Raw genomic sequence first — 20,460 nt, forward strand, 5'->3', positions numbered from 1 at the left:
ATAGACTTATTGGAATATCTTGAGAAGAATAAACAGTGCTGGTTTTTTTGGATGCGGAGAAGGCCTTTGATAGAGTGGATTGGAATTTTCTACTAAAGACTTTGAAAAAGATGGACTTTGGGGACCAATTTATACAAGCGGTATCAGCAATTTATCAAGAGCAAAAGGCACAGATTATTATTAATGGAAATTTAACAACAGATTTTAATATTGAGAAAGGAACAAGACAAGGTTGTCCGTTATCCCCTTTGTTATTTATTTTAACACTAGAAGTCTTGTTGAATATAATACGGGATTCGAACAATTTGAAAGGTATAGTGATAAAGCAAGAGGATTACAGACTAAGGGCATTTGCAGATGATCTGGTTGTTACCCTTTCACAGCCGATGGAATCAATAATCCAGATGAAAGACATTATAAAAGACTATGGTACAGTATCAGGATTTAGACTGAACCAGAAAAAAACTAAGATGATAGTTAAAAATATGACACAAGATCGAAAACATGAACTTGAAAGGATGGCAGGTTTTGAGATTGTACCAAAGGTTAAATATCTACGAATTCAGGTGGCAGAATCAAATATGAAATTATTTCAAAACAATTATGAGGTGTTATGGCGAGATGTTCGAAAAGATATGGAGACTTGGAAAAAGTTGCAGCTTTCGCTACTTGGAAGAATAGCAGCAGTTAAGATGAACATTTTGCCAAGATTTCTTTTTCTGTTTCAAATGATTCCGGTGCTTAAAAGTGATAAACAACTGAAAGAATGGCAAAGTGGAGTGAATAAGTTTGTTTGGAATGAGAAAAAACTGAGAGTGAAATTAAAAATTATGCAAGATGCCCCAGAGAGGGGAGGCCTTAAACTTCCAAACCTACAGATATATTATGAAGCAGCAGCTTTGACTCAAGCAAGCGATTGGTTTGGAAGGAAAAAGACTGGAATATTGAACATAGAAAGCTTCGACTTGGATCTTGGTTGGCATGCTTACTTATTTTATGAAAACAAAGTGGATAAAGTCTTCAAAAGCCATATACTTAGAGATTCGTTGATGAGAGTTTGGAAGAAGCACCGATTTAAATGGGATTACAAAATACCGTTATGGTTGGATCTTGGTCATATCATGTGGAATACAAATATAATGTCACTCGGGGGGGTTTTATATAAAGAAGTTCTTTTTACAGATGCGGGCAGATGGCAACTAAAGACATTAGAGACACTGTTGGATGAAGGGATTAACTTAACCTGGTTACAATATAATCAACTTCAACAGAGATGGAAAGAGGATCAAAAAACTGGTATTATGTTGCATGAGGAAGAATTGGTTAGACATATAAAAGAGAAAGGTCCAATGCATATTAAAAGGTTATATAATGTTTTGTTAGAAAGGGATTCAGAAACTGAATTGGTTAAAGATTGTATGATTAAATGGGCACAGAATTTTGCAGAACCAGTAATGTTGGAAACATGGGAGAAAATATGGGTTCAGAATGTTAAATTTACACAATCGCAGAATTTGAGGGAAAACTTTTATAAAATGTTTTACAGATGGCATTTAGATCCCAAGAAATTATCTTATATGTATCCTAACGTTCAGCCAAAATGTTGGAGATGTGATAGTTTAGATGCTACATATTATCATGTTTGGTGGAATTGTAAGAAAGTCAAGGCTTTTTGGATAAAAATATGGTGGGTTATGCAGAATGTTTTGAAGAAAAAAATTCAATTTTCTCCACAACTGTTTTTATTGGGTATAGTTAAGGGTTTTACACTGGATGAAACTAAATTGATATTGTACATGATAACAGCAGCGAGATTATTGATAGGTAAATATTGGAAAAATGCAGCTTTACCCACTATTGAAGAATGGACTTTCAAGATGGCCAGTTTTGCGGAGATGGCGAAGATTTCAGCATACCTAAAAGATCACTCACAAGAGACTTATGAATGGGAATGGAAAAAATGGATAGATTATGTGCAAAAAAAATACCAAGTTAGGAAGTATCAAATTGTTTTTCATTGAAAGTTATATAGAAATAGAAATGTATGAATTGTGAAGAGGGGGGGGGGAATTATAGGGGGTTTGAGGGGTTCAAGTTTTTATAAAAAAAAAAAGAAGGGGGGATTTTGATGGGATTATATTCTGTGGAAGTCAGGGGGGAGGGTTAGGGGGCGTTTGGGGGGGCTAGGGTGGGGGGTGTGGTGGGTTGGGGGGGAAAAATGGGGTGAAAATGTAATTGTAAAACTTTTGCAATAAAAAAAAAAAAAGAAATGATCGATGAATCCACGACTGCAATATCGAGAGAATCTGAAGACTGCACTACAGACAACGAAGAAATAATGGATGAAACTGATAACCAAGAAGAAAACGAAATAGAAAACAACGAACTCAGGTCAGAGATACTAAAACTCTTAAAAAGCCAAAAGAACGATGAAAATCTCATCGCGAACCTCCAAGACATATTAAAAAACAACGGAGCAGCGAGAGAGAAACACATCGCTACAGATGAACCTAAAAATTCAAAAACGGTGAGCAATCTGCCTGCAGATAAAAATACAGCGAAAAAGAAAACTAACAGTCCCGCGCAAAATTTCGAATGGCAGCCATCTTGGTTTCAACAGACCCCTAAGATGAGCGAAGCAGAGCCAATCAGAAAGCAGGATTCAAAATATCTGGCGCGAAAAGCCTTACTCGATGCAAGAAATGAAAGGGAGAAAATTTACACCTCAGAAGAATCAGACACAGAAATCGAAGAAGCTTCAATAGAAATACGAGTAAAATCAACAATGAAAACGCTCTTTGCAGCATTTGGACCAAAATTGAAAATCACAAAAGAATCAACGAAAAGACAAGCAAGCAAGCAAACATCTCAGAATCTACCCGCTTCTATCCAAACGACGAGAGCACCGACGCCTGAACCCAGAGAGCCTTGCAGATACCATCCCACACCACAGACGATCCCAGGGGCCAGCGTTCTCAACAAAAGAAAGCGAGCGCCTGCTAACACCAGGACTCCCAAGATCGAGCCGGAGACCGATTCCTCGGAGGAAGAGCGATGCGGGGGAGCTGCAGTAGCGAGAACCTCTCACGACGGCTTCAGGAGCGAAATGAACAACACGCATGTGCAAGACTACGCAGACAGCTTCGGAGGACATGAGGAACGGAGAGAGCCATTCAGACTCGTTGCAAGCATACCCACGCCATTCTGCAACTTTCAACATTTACAAGATCATGAACTACCCCCAGTTGTAAGTAATGGATCTAACAATATTGGGAATTTGCCCAATGATTTCCCAAAACTAAGAATAGATGGTATTAATTTGCAAGAGTGGTGTCAACAGCTCCAGGTTGTCTTTCTAAAAGAAAACTTATTATTTTTTATTACTAACCCCCCAAAAAGACCTTGGACTCTAAAATTGGACTGCCTACACCATAGAGCATTTTTCTTATTAATTTCCAGTATATCTCCTGCCATGTACCACAGTATTAAGCAAAATCTGACTGTCTCAGAAATTATTCAATGCATGTTTAAATTGTTTCACAGTGAAAGTGTAGCCACTACAACAAGGATGTCTAAAGATTTCTTCTCAGCTAGGATAAAGCCAGGGGTTACCATAAGTGAACATTTAATATCTTTAAACAAAATCAGAGCAGAACTGCATTTAAGGGGGGAGATAATTTCAGATCAAACAATGAAGAGTGTTATCATTAACTCACTAGACCCATCGTGGGATAACTATATATCACATTTAGACACAATCAATTTAGGATATTTATCCATAGAAAATCTATCTAATAAGCTAATAGCTGAAGATAATTCAAGGAGGAGTCGTTGTAACAACCACATGGAACATAAACAATATAAGAAGGTAGCATTTCAAGAAAGATATCATGAACCAATTGGATGCCACAACTGTGGATCCAAGGAACATAATAGGAGAGATTGTCCTAAATTCCTTAGGGAAAGACAAAATCAGACCATAGAAATAGATACCACAACAGACAGTCATCCATTGATAGACATAGATATAGAAGTCCACCCAACTATAGAGAACATAGAGGGGGCAGGGACAATTCAAAGGATAGAAGATCTGGTTCACTGAATGGGTTAAACAAACATAACAACACTAACATACAACAGTCAGAGGACAACAATTGGCTTATCGATTCTGGGGCAACTAATCACACTACACATAATAAAGATATATTATCTTCATTTGTAGAAGATAAATTTGTAATTAAAGTAGCTAATCAAGAAAAGGTCCAAGTCATAGGTAGAGGGAATATAATCTTACCTGGTCTAGGAAAAATAGAGGGGGTATTGTTAATACCTGAAATACCTCATAACATACTTAGTGCAATAAAACTAAGCAGAGATTCTGACATAAATATTGTGTTCTCAAAAGGAAGAGCAACATTAGAGAAAAACAGAATAAACATAGGTACTGTGGTTATCAAAGGAGGTCTACCTTATTTAATGACAAAAGAGAGATGGTTACACAACATTGATTCCAACATGGAAGATAACAATGACATAGATAATGGAGACAATAGTAATAGTGATAATGAGGAACATGAGATAATTCATAATCACAAAGACACATCCAATGACAAAAAACCTAAAATTGGTAAACCAATTCATGATGAGTGTGCTCATGTCTTACATAGGAAATTAGGACATGCCAGCTTTCCTGTAGTACAAAAGATGACTGAACATGCTGAAGGTGTTAAAATAAAAAATTGTAAAAACTATTTGGAATGCTCAGTATGTAAATCCACAAAACTCAAAACTAGTCCCAAACCAAGAAAGTCAACAAGATCAACTAACCAAATTTTTGACTTGGTACACATGGATCTAGTTGGTCCATTAACACCATCAATCACATATAGAAAACGGTATTTTCTAACCATTGTGGATGACTATAGTCGTTATGGGTTTGTCTATACATTAAAACACAAAAATGAAACTTTTCAGAAATTTAAAGAATTTTACAAACGTGTAGAAACACAACATAATATTAGAATAAAACAAATTATGACAGATAGAGGATGTGAATTCATGTCAAAGGAATTCTCCCAATGGCTAAAAGACAAAGGGATGTTACATTACACATCTAGCCCTTTCTCTGCATTCCAAAATGGAGTGGTAGAGAGAAAGAACTCAACATTACAAACCATGATTAGATGCACACTAGAAGATGCTGGCTTAGGTAAACAATTCTGGTCAGAAGCTTTACAATATTCCAATTATACCCAAAATAGAACTTGGTCCAGCATTGTAAACAAGACACCATATGAAGTAATGTATAGTAGGAAACCAAAAATAGCACACATGCACATATTTGGAGTCACTGCAGACGTACACATACCTAAGCAATTGAGGCGTAAAGGTGAGAACGTATCCAGAAGACTTAGGTTCATGGGATACGAAACAGGCACAAAAGGGTACAGATTTATCGATAATAATAACAAATTTATAATTTCTAGAACGGCAGTATTCCATGAACAGGCCAACTGGTCTAAAATACATCTTAATGAAATATTCCCAAACACTAATCCAGACACTAAACATCAAGATAAAATGACTAGAGAAGAATACAATCACAACTCACATAAAAACAAAATCAAAACATGGACAAACAGTCAACACAAAATAAAGACAGATTCATTAACAAAAAAGGAAGCAAGGTATTTACATGACAATGATAGTAAACCAGAAAGAACGATCAGAAGTAACAGGAATCAGGTGCCAAACAAATACAAAGATTTTGTAATGTATATGGATGGAGAAACATCAACACCAAACACATACGAGGAAGTGTTAAAACTTCCCCCCGAAGAAAAGAAAAAGTGGGAATCAGCCATGACTAAGGAGATGGATAGTTTACGAGAATTAAATGTATTCACACCTACACCTGCACCTAAAGATAAAACTATTATTGGCACCAGGTGGATATATAAAATCAAAAATTTAGAGGGAGGCAACACTTTATACAAAGCTAGACTAGTTGCACAAGGTTATGCTCAAAAATATCCCGAGGATTACACAGACACATACTCTCCCACTGTAAGAACTGAGAGTGTTAAAACAGCTCTAGTTATAGCATCAGCACTTAACCTTGATGTATTCCAATACGACATACAGACTGCATATTTACATGCAAAATTAGATAAAGACATATATGTAAGAGCACCTCATAGTCAATACACAAACAAAAATGAAACGTGGTTGCTAAACAAAAGTTTATACGGATTGAAACAATCTGGCAAACGATGGTATGAATGTTTAGTCAAAGTACTCAAAACTATGAATTTCAATGCTACTACTGCTGATAACTGTTTCTTTGTCAAAAAAGAGGGTGATTCTTTAGAATTTGTGTTAATTTATGTGGATGATATTTTGTATATAGGTAAACATAAAGAGAAGAGAGAGACATTTGTAACAAAACTAAATGAACATTTTTCTTTGAAATCATTAGGGAAGGTAAATAAGTATCTTGGAGTTCAAATCAGTAAAACAAAAAGGGGGTTCAAACTTTCTCAAAGAGATAAGATTATAGAACTCCTGAACAAATGTAACTTAAATAATGCTAAACCCTGTGATACTCCCATGCAAACTGATTTTTTAAGGAACACAGATGAGTCATCCCCCGAATTTAAAGATAATACACTTTACAGATCAGTCATCGGTTCCCTTCTATATATTTCCAATTGGACTAGACCTGATATTGCTTTGCCTCTCAACTTGTTGTCTAGGCACGTCAGCAAACCATTATTATATCATTGGGAAGCTGTCAAGAGAATACTAAGATATTTAAAGAATAGTTTAGACTTCTGTTTATTATTGGAACCTAATAATGTCAAAGAGCCCATCCTCACGTGTTATGCTGATGCGGATTGGGCTGGCGATACAACATGTAGAAAAAGCACATCTGGCTATATATTTTTCCTTAACGATTGTCCAGTTTACTGGTACACTGGTAAACAAGATTTAGTAGCCACCTCAACGACTGAGGCAGAATATGTTTGTCTGTCTAAAGCCTCAAATAACCTCGTATGGTTTAATGACTTATTGTCAACCACTTGGAAGAAACCTTCATTACCATTTATCATGCACGAAGATAACAAGGCTGCTATTGAAATATCTAGATCTGATGCTATTGGACAAAGGTCCAGACATATAGATATAAAATTCAAACATGTGAGACAATTATCTCAGGATGGATTTATTAAAGCAGTTCATTGCGAAACATCAGAGCAAATAGCTGACATATTAACAAAGCCTTTGCCTTCTAAACAGCACAAATACTTGACTTCTAAGTTACAAGTTTTATATTGTTCTGAATCTGAATGTAATTGTTGTATATCGAATCGGCATTTAGAGGGGGATTTGTCACAAGTAAATGCCTTATTCTTCATTATGTAAATAGTACATGACCAGGGTATCAGGGGTTAACTTATTCTTCACTACTTAATATATTCATATTTAACCACTCCCATATCTAGCTCCACCCTATGTATATATAAGGAGCTGTATGCATTCTCTCTGTGCTTCTATCTGTGATTATTCAGTGAATATAGAATGCCTTCTGTAAATAAACAGTGCTTTATTTGAATATCTAACTCTTAATTCATTTATTGAGTCTGATCCTGAAAATATCGCAACAAACAGTCTAAGCTCCATTTTGAGGGCAAAACATTTTCTCCATCATATTTCTCTGTTTATTGAGTCAAATGTTGCACTAACATCTAGAAAGCCAGCAAACCTTATTTTACCTTAATGATATAGATTAGATATTTCAAGACAAATTTGTTGCCAATATTAGATTGTTAACTTGTGCATTATTCCTTATAAAATCTATATAGCTTTTAACTCTACCTTCTGGTTCTTCTGCAAGGAATGATTTTTTCTCAAGTTTAACTAAGAGGATCATGGCATAAATTTTAACGACAATATCTGCTAGTCTATTTGGCCTATAATTTTTATTCCATTTTTTTAGATAGGTAAAATGCTACTATTGCCAACTTCAATCTCAGTGGATAGGGCAGGCATCATTTATCTGTGAAAATGAAGATGCTTATAGGGGCCCCAACAACCAAGGATACTTTTTGATCGGTTAAATAGTTGGTAGAATATCTTCTCCAGGGAATGTATTGCTTGTATTTCAGGCCTTTTATGATTAATCTCAACATGAACATAATGGGGTAAAATATTGACATTTTTGCGAATATGGAGAAAAGCAGCTCTTTGATTCCATGGAGAAGACATGATTGCATCTATTGCTCACCCACCACCACCCACCCCTCACTTTACCAGAAGGAGAAACACACACAAACCTGCGGGACTTTGTAGGTGCCTCCTAATGTTGACATCTGGATGGAGATGTCCCTGTCAGCTGCATCAATAAGAGACAGGAGGTTCTCCTTCCTTCCACAGCCGTAGTTGGGGACATTGGCTTCTCCAGTGGAGAGAATGTCCAGCAAGGCATCTGAAGTGTGGAAAGGGCTCCCATAGTTGTTATGGATGTTGTAGCCAAGTGTGAGATTGTGCAAGAGATGGGAATTCTTGTTGGCCAGTTGAATGTTGAAAATGAACCGTAAGCCATATGAAAACCAATGAAGATTCCTATTGTTAAAACATGTTATTATAATCAAAAGCAACAATAAATACTGATTTTAATATATAATCCTCCACAAGCCTACTGAGCCTTAAGCCAACATTGATCCAAAAGCAATGATCAGTTACACAAATATGGGAATGGGCTGAGGTATGGCAACTACAACTGATTCCACCACTACTTTAAATTCATTATCCAAGTGATAAATTAAGGATTGAAGTGAGAAAGGAAAATAATCTGCAGCCCTTTCAGCTTTTTTTCAGATCCATTTTTGGATTTGAGTTCCTTTCACAAAATCAGAGAAAAGAGAGAAGCCATGGAAATCAAAATCACTCAGGAAATTAGACATATTCCCCAATATAGGAATAAATGAAAAATAAAAAACTGAAAAGAAGGAGAGGGTTAGAATGGATGAATGACTGAATGACTTACAAATCATGGAAAACAAACTGAAGAGAAGGAGCCATGTTGAAAAGCAACTTTCCATGCAATCTTTCACTTCCAGTGATGACTATACCAATGAGATGGTCTCCTGGGCTGTAAAAGCTCTGTGGTTGTTTTCGATCCTGGTTCTCCAAACTCAGCGGGCATTTCATTCTCAGCTTCCCAGAGACTGGATGGGACAAAAGCAGCAGCAGAAGCAGAAGCAGGAGGTCCATCATTCATAGCGTGAATCAATGAATCCCTTTCCTGTTTCTAAAGAAGAATTAGAAGAATCAAAGGACTCTCACAAGGTGGAATCTGAGGTGTCTTTCCTGATTCAAACACAGAGAAACACTCAGCTTTAACTTGAAAGGAGAGAGACGTACATTCAAGAGCACAGACCCTGCCTGTCCCTAAACTCCATATTTCTCTGCCTTAAGTCTCCCCTGGAGGATTCGGCCAAAGAGCACAGCTGAAACTTTTACCATAATTCTCCCTCTCAGGAGGGATCCCTGGATAATTCAGCTAGTTCTTGCAGTCAGAGATTGTTGGGAAATTCTCTGGAGGGAAATGAAAGGGAAATAATCCCCATGTGACTCATAATAACAGGAGCAGAGATGGAATTAAATTGGTCATCTAGAATTAAGAAGTTTGGGAGCTCCATGCTTGAAAGTGGCCCCAGAGGGAATACATGGCACCTGTGGCTGAAGAAACAAATAAACCTGATATTTATTTGCATAGTGATGAAAGACAAAACTCTGGGGGCCAGTTAATGCCGGAGCATGTCACAGATCTGAAATAGCTGCCAGCTGAGTTGGAGCCAAAATTTACTTTATTTTGAAAGCTAATACTCAAGAGCACCACACAAAAGGGCTGATGCAATAGTGTAGCCAGACTCCTAGAACAAAATCAACCTTAGTGAACAACTAGTTTTTCAAACTTTGCAGAGTTAAATAAATCACATCCAGAGAGAGAGAGAGAGAGAGAGAGAGAGAGAGAGAGAGAGAGAGAGAGGGAGAGAGAGAGAACCTAATGGTTACAGAATCTAGTATACCAGTATATCATATTCTAGTATTATTTATTATATCCTTATTATTGTTTCCCTTCATTCCACACTTTTTATTTAAATGATGGAATGCTTTCCATCGCGGGAATCATGTGACTATTCTTTGGATTAAAGGAATGAGACAAGGGAGAAGAAGGAGACCTCCAAGGGTTAACAATCATCAATTTTGCAAACAAAATTTGTGAGATTAATTTTTCCACACACACCTACTTTTGCTAACAAATAGTGTACAGGAAGTCTATTCTGGGATATTGCTGTTTTCAACAGAGAGTGCTGTTTAGCTAAGAAATTTAGAGCACTAGCAGTTGTATTAGGTATCATTGCAATCATTGGCTGTAACCTTACAATTCTATTCAGCATATAAAGGGAGTTCTGTACCATCTTCTGCCCAGGTGGCTGGTCCGTATACCTGAACTATTATTTCTGGAGGCCACTCATCTTTCTGTGGCCTACATCCACATAAATAGGTATACCCAGTTTTTCACCTTATTGTATGGGCAGTAGAAAAAGGAAGAAAAATAGATTTCACAGTTCCTAATACACATGCTTCATACCATCGTCTAGGCAATTGCACATAGGCAAATTTTCCATTTATCCAATATAAGCCATCTGGAGCATGCCAATTAAGAGTTACCACATCCGTCCATAACCCACTCAGTCTAGGTATATTTTCAAATGGGTTACCAGGTTGTGTCAGGTTAATTCCAGACTGAAAAGTAACAATAAGCAAAGAAAACACCCTTACATGTAAAATGATTTTTCACACTGATCATTGCATTATATTCTCCTCATTTTAGTCCTATGCAGAAGAAAATTAGTCCCAAATATTGAACCATTGCATTAAATCAAATATAGAATTGAACCATTCTATATCTTCAGGGATCATGATATCACTATCTCCTAGGACTACTCTGTTCAAGTCAGATTGACCTGATTCAATGTCTCAATTCTCCAGTGTAGGATAGATATATACATAGGAATAGAGTTTCTATGGGGAGCCATCCCTTGCACATTTACACAAGCACAGTGTACCATTATTCCCCACAGGTGTGTATAAGTTCACAGTTACAACAAGAATAACAATAACATTCAGTGATACAGTTACAATCATGGGACCAACACAATCTGGAGAGTGTGAAGTTGCACAGCTACTTCTGGGATCTTCAGATGGAATAAGAGAGGCCACCACTCAGGCTGGAAAGTCCAAAAAGTGGCTACTCCTGCAACAAGAAAAATCACAAACAAAACCCATTCATATCACAATGACCACACCAGTTTTTGAAAAAGTTTATTCTCAGCAGGTCTTCTTCAGGAATCACTTGCCACTCTTTAAGTTCTTCCACTGGTCCTTTTACACAGGTGTAGTGGTCCACCTTTTATCTTTAGGTTGGACTGCTGTTTCAGTAGTCAGCAGGACTTGGTAGGACCTGTCCCAGGCTTGGCTTTGTCCTCACGTCAGGTTTTATCAGGACCCAATCACCAGGCTGGAACTTATGAACAGCAAAATCGAGAGGTAGGGTTTGAGCTAGGAGTCCTTTGATTCTGAGGTAAGATGAAGAAGAATAGCGGCCATGTATACAGTTCTTTACGAACATTTCTTTAGTTTCATATTGTGGAATTTCCCCTATTCTGTCCAAGTGTGGTAATCCAAACATCATTTGGCAAGGCAAGGGTAAAGATTTGGTTCACAGCAGAGATGATTTTCATTCCACGGAATATGACATTCCCTCTGCCTCCATTATTAATTGAAGTACTTTTGCAGTAAAATGAGTCTCTTGGTTACTGTCTATAGCTTCTACTGTCCCATATTTAGGTATTATCTGTTAATTTTGGTGACTACTGCTGAGTGGCTCTCATGGCTGGATAAGCCTCAACCCATCCAGTCAAGTGACCCACTATCACCAATAAATATCTAAGTCTCCCCCCACTTAAGTTAGTCTAATAAAATCAACTCAAATGCATTGAAATGGTCTCATGCTCTAAATCTCCTCATAAACTGAGCTGGATTCAAACAAAAACAAGCATACTCTCATCAAGATCACCCTCACTTGAGGAGGGGCACTAGGGCTCCTCCAAAAGTCAACTTTCTGCTTTCCTTCACTAACACTGCCATAGCTGCCACTGCTTGAACACAAACTGGAAATCCTTAACAGGCAGGATCTAACATTTTAGACAAAAATGCCACTGACTCTCCCTTACTACATATTGTAATTTCCAACTCATCTCTGTAACAATTCCTAAAAGGGCAGCAACTTGGGCTGCTAACAAACAAACAAGCAAACAAACAAACAAACAAACAAACAAACAAACAAACAAACGTGCCATAGGATAGAGCACCTTGTCTGCTAAGTATGCAAAATGCACGCAGACATAAAGACATAAAAGAGTAAGAAAAACAGCTTCAAAAATAAAACAAACTATCTAAATGAGGTATTTTGAGTCAATACTCTGAAATATAATTGGGTATGTAAGTATTTGAAACCTCAAAAATTTCCAGAAGGAAAAAGAAAATCAAAATTGTATTCAGAGCCAAACACAGTGCAACTGTAAAGGCAGGTATCAGATATCACCCTTTATCCCGCCTTTCTCAGGCTTGTTCAGCAGAGAGGGGGAAAAATGGTGAAAAGAACAAAAACCCGCAGCCCCCCTTTCACCCCTGCACACACACCCCAATCCTCAGAGGACTGTGACTCCCCCCCCCATTCTCCAACCCTTGCAATATCTGGGACCCTTAGGAGCCCCTCCCATTCTATGTAGAGCCGCCCCTCCATCTCCCTGATTCTCTCGCTCCTCCAAGGGAGTGGGGGGGGCTGTCCTTGTGTAAAAGAATGATGGGGGGAAGGGGAAATACAGGGAGAAAAATGTTTAAACTACATAGAATTCTCACCTTCTTTCGCCTCTCAGCATCCTTTCAACAAAACAACCCTCTGCATTTCTCTCTAGCCTCAACCACTCACAGACATTTTCCACAAATTTACCTCCCACATCCTCAACACCCAGGCATTCACAGGTCTCAGGATCACTTCGCCTTATCACTCCTTATGAGCTTCGGGACATCTCACACACACACGTTCGCATTTGTACTGCAATCAGACTTTTTGTATAAACCAATTTCACATACAAAAATTTCATTTAATGCTTCCTCCATGCAAACCAATCATAATTATTTCAGGGAGCTTTTTCACAAGCCAATGAGCTCCATTTTCTAAATAACTTTTTGTGTGCTGTTGTTAGAGGGTCTCATCCTTCCTGCAGGTTTGGAAATGATTACACACATACACATACACACACATACCACCAAACATTTCCAGACCTGTGGAAGTTGTTGTTTTTTTTTCAAATTTTATTTCCCTGGGCAACCTATAGCTTATTCTTAAAGCAGTGGGGAAACTCAGAGAGCAGTTTAAATCATAAATATGATTGTGGGCCCTAACTACTTTCTGTTTCCCACAGCTCCAAGCCGAGATGTTTACTTAATTTGCAGGCTGGCCAGACATATCACAATCAATTCTACATGCTATTATTATAGATGCATATCCAGGAATTTTGTAACAGAAATCACACCAAATTGATCAAGTCAAATTATATCAATTTTCCCATTTAGGCAGGTTTTACATTTTTTATTACCTGTTAAAACCCAGGTGGGAAGAACAATAAACAATTTCTTCTTTCTTCTTAGTTCTTTCAGAGTTCTCTGGCTCTTTTGAGAATGGTAAATTATCAAGATCTTTATAACACTGCAATATTTCTTTGCCACCCATAGATCTCTCTTTAGGCACTAGATTGTTACTATGTGCCTCTGCCTGGGGGTGTTCTGTGTGTTCTCATTCTAACTTGGATCTCCCAGTAATCGCTGGCCCATTTTAAAGATCAAGATGTATAAGAGGTATACACATTGTTTGCATTTAGCCAGGGCTCTCATGAGCAAGTTTGAACTCCACTTTTCTTTTTACAGACAACTTTTACTGCCACAACTTTTTTTCATTCATTTTTTTTAATACTATTTTTTGTTTTGTTTTTTCACAACTTGTTTGTAATGTGTTCCAGTGGGATAACAGAGCCAAATGGAGAACACGGCCCAATTCTTGTTACTAGTTATTTGTTCCAAACAGGCTACCAGCATGGTTGCCCATTTTTCCCAGGGGATTCCTTTCTGTCAGCTCGAAGCCTGACTAGAGTCTCTTTCTTCCTGAGGAGATTTCCCACACCTTTCCGTCGGTGCGAAGCCTAACAAAACCCTTTCCCAGACTTCCCCTGCGTGTCCGAAGTTTGGTCAGAGCCCTCTCCTGCACTACAGATTCTTATTCCAACAGTCACACTCCTTTCAAAGCGATCATCTCTGGCTGATCTCCTCTCGGATAATCAGAAACGCAGATTGGATCTCCGCACATCGCTTCGAGGGCAAACCTCTGAGGAATGTCCCTCGTCTCATTCACACACTCACAAAGCAACACTCCCCTTCCCAAGAGAAAAAAAAATTCTACTCACCCAGAAGAGCTCAGTTCCATAATCCCCCACAGTGCAAGCCTCTTTGTTAGGCGTTCAGGGCAGGCAGGATTGGAGCCTGCCAGCAAATGACCAGATCAAAGTCACTGGATAAATTTTTCCAGGAGCGCTCTTGACTTCGGTACTGGTCCAAGCTGGTTTCTTCCGTCTGCCTTTAATAAAGGCCACCAAGCCTCAAAGCGGCTCAGTTTGTGGGAAGCTGAATGCAGCCACCTTGAAGAAACTTTGCCTTCAAGTCCCTGTTCGGGCGCCAGAAATGTAAGGTCCCAAAATACACTTGAGTCACCAGAATGCCAAAGAGAGAGAGACTCAAGACGAGGCTTGCAAAAAAACAGATTTTATTTATGGCCAAAACCAAAATACTGGGTGGAACTATATCCAGAACATACAGATACAATGCATGCGAGGAGATAGCCACACCTTGGGAAAGGTATGGCGTCCTTTTATACCCTCAGAGACGTCAGCTTAGTACCCAATTCTGGCCTCCTAATTTAGGTTTGTGTATTCCTTGTTGCCCTGCAAGGGGGAATAGAAACTTCCCAATTAGTCATCCTTGAGCATTTCTTTGTTTACTCAATTGGCCACTTTGGCCCCCTGGCTCTGGAAAGCAGGAGTTTATCCAGATCAAACATAAATTAGGGCTGAGGTGTAAATTATCCCTTTGTTGATGGCTGTAGTTTCAACTGTGATACGTACCATGCTTTTAGATAGATTGATATGAGTTCAGGTCAAATGGCAGGGACATACGTTTGACAAATACCAGATACATTACAGAGGCCTAATAACAATATGTTTGTAACAGGAGATACAAATAGAAAGGAATAATATGTATGATACAAATACAAAGGCATATATGTATTACAGGAATCTAATGGTTACAGAATCTAGTATATCAGTATATCATATTCTAGTATTATTTATTATATCCTTATTATTGTTTCCCTTTCACTATCTTTGGATTTTCCGAATGAAAATGTTCATGCTAGGACTTTCCCTTCTAGGTGTCAATAATTATTATAATATGGCAGGCAGCTTTCTCAGCACATGTCATAAGACGTTGCCTGGGCTGTCCTGGCTCATTTTAAATTGCTACACTGCAGAAATGGCTGGAAATTTCTTTTACAGAATCAATAAGAAACTCCTCCGGAGAAACAGAGGTAGGAGACAATTAAAAAAACAGAGTTATTATCTACTTAAGTTTAGCAGCAAGTGTGAAGAGTTTAGATGCCAGAAATATCAGCTGGCACTTAAGATTTGGGAATAAAGAGCCCAGATAAAGCTGCTGGTGTAAGAATGAATGTCAATAAGTTTGTGTTTTTAAAGAAGTCTATTTTTTTCCAGTGGTACCAGAAGAGCAGCTGGACTTTGGCCTCTGGAGACACACGGAGGTATGTACTATATAGTTACAGCCAATATATGGGACCCAGACCATGAAAGTAAACATGGCTCTTTTGGGTGGGGGGGGATTAACTGGGCTTGAGGGTTTTCCCTGTGCTCAGGCCCAACTTCCTTACAATCTCCATGGCTTTTCAGCAGAAGACTTCACGGGCTGGCCAGTTGCTCCCAATCCAGCAAGGGCATCCCTCTCAGCGGTCCATCACCCCCCATCCCCACCCCTGTCCCCCTCAGGTAAGCAGTCTAAATCTTCTGGGGAATGTTTTGAGTGCCCATTACTAAGTACGACAAATGATCATGTGATTATATGAAGGAATCAGGCTGAGAGATCAATTCTCTCCCATAACAAATAACCTTTTCTTTTAACCAGGAGAGGCTAGCTGCAGGGAGCTGGAGGAGAGGCAGAAGAGGTGAGAAAGGGCCAGGTATTTTGAGGGAGTTTTCATTTTAAACAAGTTGGATGGTTGGAGTGAAAACCTGAGGAGGCTAATTTCGCTCTTGTCTTCCTCTTTTACAGAATAAATATTTTGGAACAACAGCTGCAGTTCGAGAGAGAGGAGTACAAGATCCTCCTCTGCAGCACGCTGGGGAGAAAAGGGAGCTCCTCACGGAGATTAAAACTCTCCAAGAACAGCTGGAGAGGGGAGAAATATTTAGAAGGGAATCCTTCCTTCCTTGCTTCCATGAATCGATGCGTTGGAGGAAGAGGTAGAACGAGAAAGAAAGGAATATAAAAGCTTCCTCTGTAGAGTTCTGCAACAAGCTAGCAAGAAACAGGAGCTCCTCACGGAAAACAAAAGACTGAAGGAACAACTGGACAGCTGAGAAATATTTAGTAGTCTGCTCATAATTTACAGACATGCAATGTTATTTGAGGAGATGGTGCAGGAAAGAGGGCAGCTAAAAGAAGAACTAAAGGCCTTAAAATCAAAAACTTGAAGTTGAGCGAGGAGAAGGAGACCCAAATTTACACCATGGTATATTAAAGTCACTAACAGAGAAGCTCCTTTACAAAAAATGCTCATGTTATTATTGTATCATCATGAATAGAAAGAACAAAATCCTCTTTTTTGTCCCAATTTAATCTTCAAATAACCTTTTCTTTTAACCAGGAGAGGCTATACCTGAGAATTCGTTTCCTGTCGTAATAAGATGTGAGGGTGAGGATAGTGGAGGGTGGGTGAGCTGATTTAAATAGAAGGGAATATGCTGATCTATGCTCCCCTCCTTTCCCTCCTCACCCCTTCCTCCTCACCAAGGAGAAATGATTCTCTGTCTCAGCCACATCCAGCCATCCCTGAAAAGTGCAGGACAACAGAAGAACATGGTCTCCTCGCTCAACTTCCATAGGTTCCGTAGTCCGTGAGAGACCCTTGTGCCCATTTTCCTTCTGCCTCCATGGTTTTCTCATTGTTGTTACTATTGTTAGTATTATTATTACTATTATTGCTTATTATTGTTATTGTCATTGTTATTAATACAATTTTAATTCTTATTATCATCATTATTGTCATTGTTATTTCATTAGTCCTGGAACTGACCAGACTTGAATGACCGGAGTGTCCAACAGTGGCTCATGTCTGCACTCTTGTCTTATCACTTCACAAGTGTGCAGCAGGAGGCCCCAAACACTGGGAGCTCCTGAACAAATCTTCCCAGCTTCATAAAACCAACGCAGAATTCTGCAGGGAGCTGGAGGAGAGGCAGAGGAGGTGAGAAAGTGCCAGGAATTTTTAGGGAGTTTTAATTTTAAACAAGTTGGATGGTTGGAGTGAAAACCTGAGGGGGCTAATTTCGCTCTTGTCTTCCTCTTTTACAGAATCGATGCTTTGGAGGAAGAGGTAGAACGAGAAAGAAAGGAATATAAAAGCTTCCTCTGAAGGGTTCTGCAGCAAGCTGGGGAGAAACAGGAGCTCCTCACGGAAAACAAAAGACTGAAGGAACAACTGGACAGAAATATTTAGTATCACCTATCATCTATCATGAGAGGGCTAATTTCTGCTTTTCATCATTTACAGGAATTCAAAAATGTTTGAAGAAATGGTAAAAGAAAGAGTCCAACTTAAAGAAGAAATAAAAGACCTTAAAATCAAGAACTGGAAGTTGAGCGAGGAGAAGGCGACCATCCTGCGGAATTTCAGGGAGAGGCTGAGGAGGTGAGAAACACTTAGACAGCAGCCCTGGCTGAGGGAGGGAGAGGACCAGGATTCCTTGAAGCCGCTTGGTTGAACCATGATTCCAGGATGAAGAACCTACCCTATAAGGGATGGAGGGATAGAGGAAAATTAGAATGGGGAGGCCACATTTGACCACTTACGACAAAATCTCCCTTTCTCCTTCTTCCAGAGGCAGAGACCGACCACCATGCTGAAGGGGCTGAAACATCAGGAGGAGGACTTGGAAAAGCTCCCGAGGATCCCAAGATGGCCAGAAACATCTGCCAGGAGCTTCAAGTACAGGGAGCCTCCTCCTCCCCTCCCCCTCTTCCTCCCCCTCCCCTTCCTTTCCCTCCTCACCCCCTTCCTCCTCACCAAGGAGAAATGATTCTCTGTCTCAGCCACATCCAGCCATCCCTGAAAAGTGCAGGACAACAGAAGAACGTGGTCTCCTCGCTCAACTTCCATAGGTTGTTATTGCTTTTTCTTGTTATTTTTCAGTTATCAATACAGTTGTCATTGTTATTATCATCATTATTGTCATTGTTGTTATTTCATTAGTCCTGGAACTGACCAGACTTGAATGACCGGAGTGTCCAACAGTGGCTCATGTCTGCATTCTTGTCTTATCACTTCACAAGTGTGCAGCAGGAGGCCCCAAACACTGGGAGTTCCAGAACAAATCTTCTGGAATCTTCTTCTGAAATCAGGAATTCAAAAATGTTTGAGGAGATGGTTGAGGAACGAGTGGAGCTAAAAGATGAAATAAAAGAACTCAGATTGAAGAACCAGAATTTGAGCGAGGAGAAGGCAACAATCCTGCAGAATTTCAGGGAGAGGCTGAGAAGGTGAGAAACACGTAGACAGCAGCCCTGACTGAAGGAGGGAGAGGACCAGGATTCCTTGAAGCAGCTTAGAACTGACTTTCTAAAGAAATGAGATCTTGTCCAGCCACTCCTGGAATCATGAAATGGACGCAGGGATTGATGACAAATCCACCGATTTCCTCCATTTAAATTCAAAAGTTAATTTCTTTCATCAGCCTACGTAAAATAACATTAGGATTCCAGGATGAAGAATCTACCCTATAAGAGATGGAGGAATAGATGAAAATTAGAATGGGGAGGCCACATTTGAACCCTTACTACTAAATCTCCCCTTCTCATTCTTCCAGAGCCAGAGACTCCATCACTCACCCACCGCCATGCTAAAGGGACTGGAACATCCCATGGGGAAGGAGAGGACCAGGAGGAGGACTTGAAGAATTTGGAAAAGCTCTCGAGGAATCCCAAAATGGATTGAAACATCTATTGTACTACAAATATCCCTAATTTTGTAAAATAAAGTTCCAAAAGAAGGAGAAAACTCACGAATGTCTGGCTCCTGACACTTTTAGTCCTACGTGTATAAAGCTAGGTCTACTATGAGGAGCTCCTGAAGGAAAATTTCCAGCCTGTGGAAAACAACACAGAACTCTGGAGGGAGCTGGAGGAGAAACAGAGGAGGTGAGAAATTTTCTGACAGCACCCCTGACTTTCATTGTTGGTCCAAATTTATCTCTAACCTTCTGATTTTTCTAGAGAAAAAGAACTGAGGAAGAACGTCTGCAGGTGACTGATGTACAGAGACCAGCTGGTACCACTTAATAGTACAGAGTCCGAAAGAAACACAAGGGCAGACATTAGAACAATGGAAGACAAGAGAGAAACTCTTGAAGACGTGAAACCTTTGATGCTGCCGTATAAACCGGAGAAGGAATGGCTGAAAGCTTCTGGGGAGAATCTCAAAGCCAAGAAAGCCCCACAGAGGCTTCTCCTCAGCCATCCAGAGACTCCCTGGCAGGAAGACTCTTCTGGCATCCCTGGTCAACCTTCCAAAGGAAGGTCCTGGAGCCTCCAGAGGGGTTGGCTGGATGTATCCATAATTCTTCTCCAAGAAAAAGGAGCAGAAACACCTCATTGAAATGTGCAGAAATGGATGAAAGCATCTGTTCAAGCCATTCAAGATCTACAGACATCTATGGTGGAGATCCACATTCCATGCCTTGAGGTGATCTTCCTTCCGAGGGGATCCTTTGATGGGAAGTGAGGGTTCTCCTCTTCCTTTTTCCTCCCATCGAGCACTGAAATGGCTTCTCCTCTTGGCTGTTTGGCTGCTTCTCCTCAGGCCTTTGAGGTCCCAATGGAGCTGGATAGGACTCTCCTTCCAGGTCACGTCAGACATCAGATTTGGCTCTGAATCATTCTCATCAACTCCCTGATAAAAATAAAGAAAAGCCCATTAAAATGCAAGAATGA

Source organism: Pituophis catenifer, unplaced genomic scaffold, assembly GCF_029215685.1.
Source record: "Pituophis catenifer annectens isolate HBS135680 unplaced genomic scaffold, rPitCat1.0.hap2 SCAF_19, whole genome shotgun sequence".
Lineage (NCBI taxonomy): Eukaryota > Metazoa > Chordata > Lepidosauria > Squamata > Colubridae > Pituophis > Pituophis catenifer.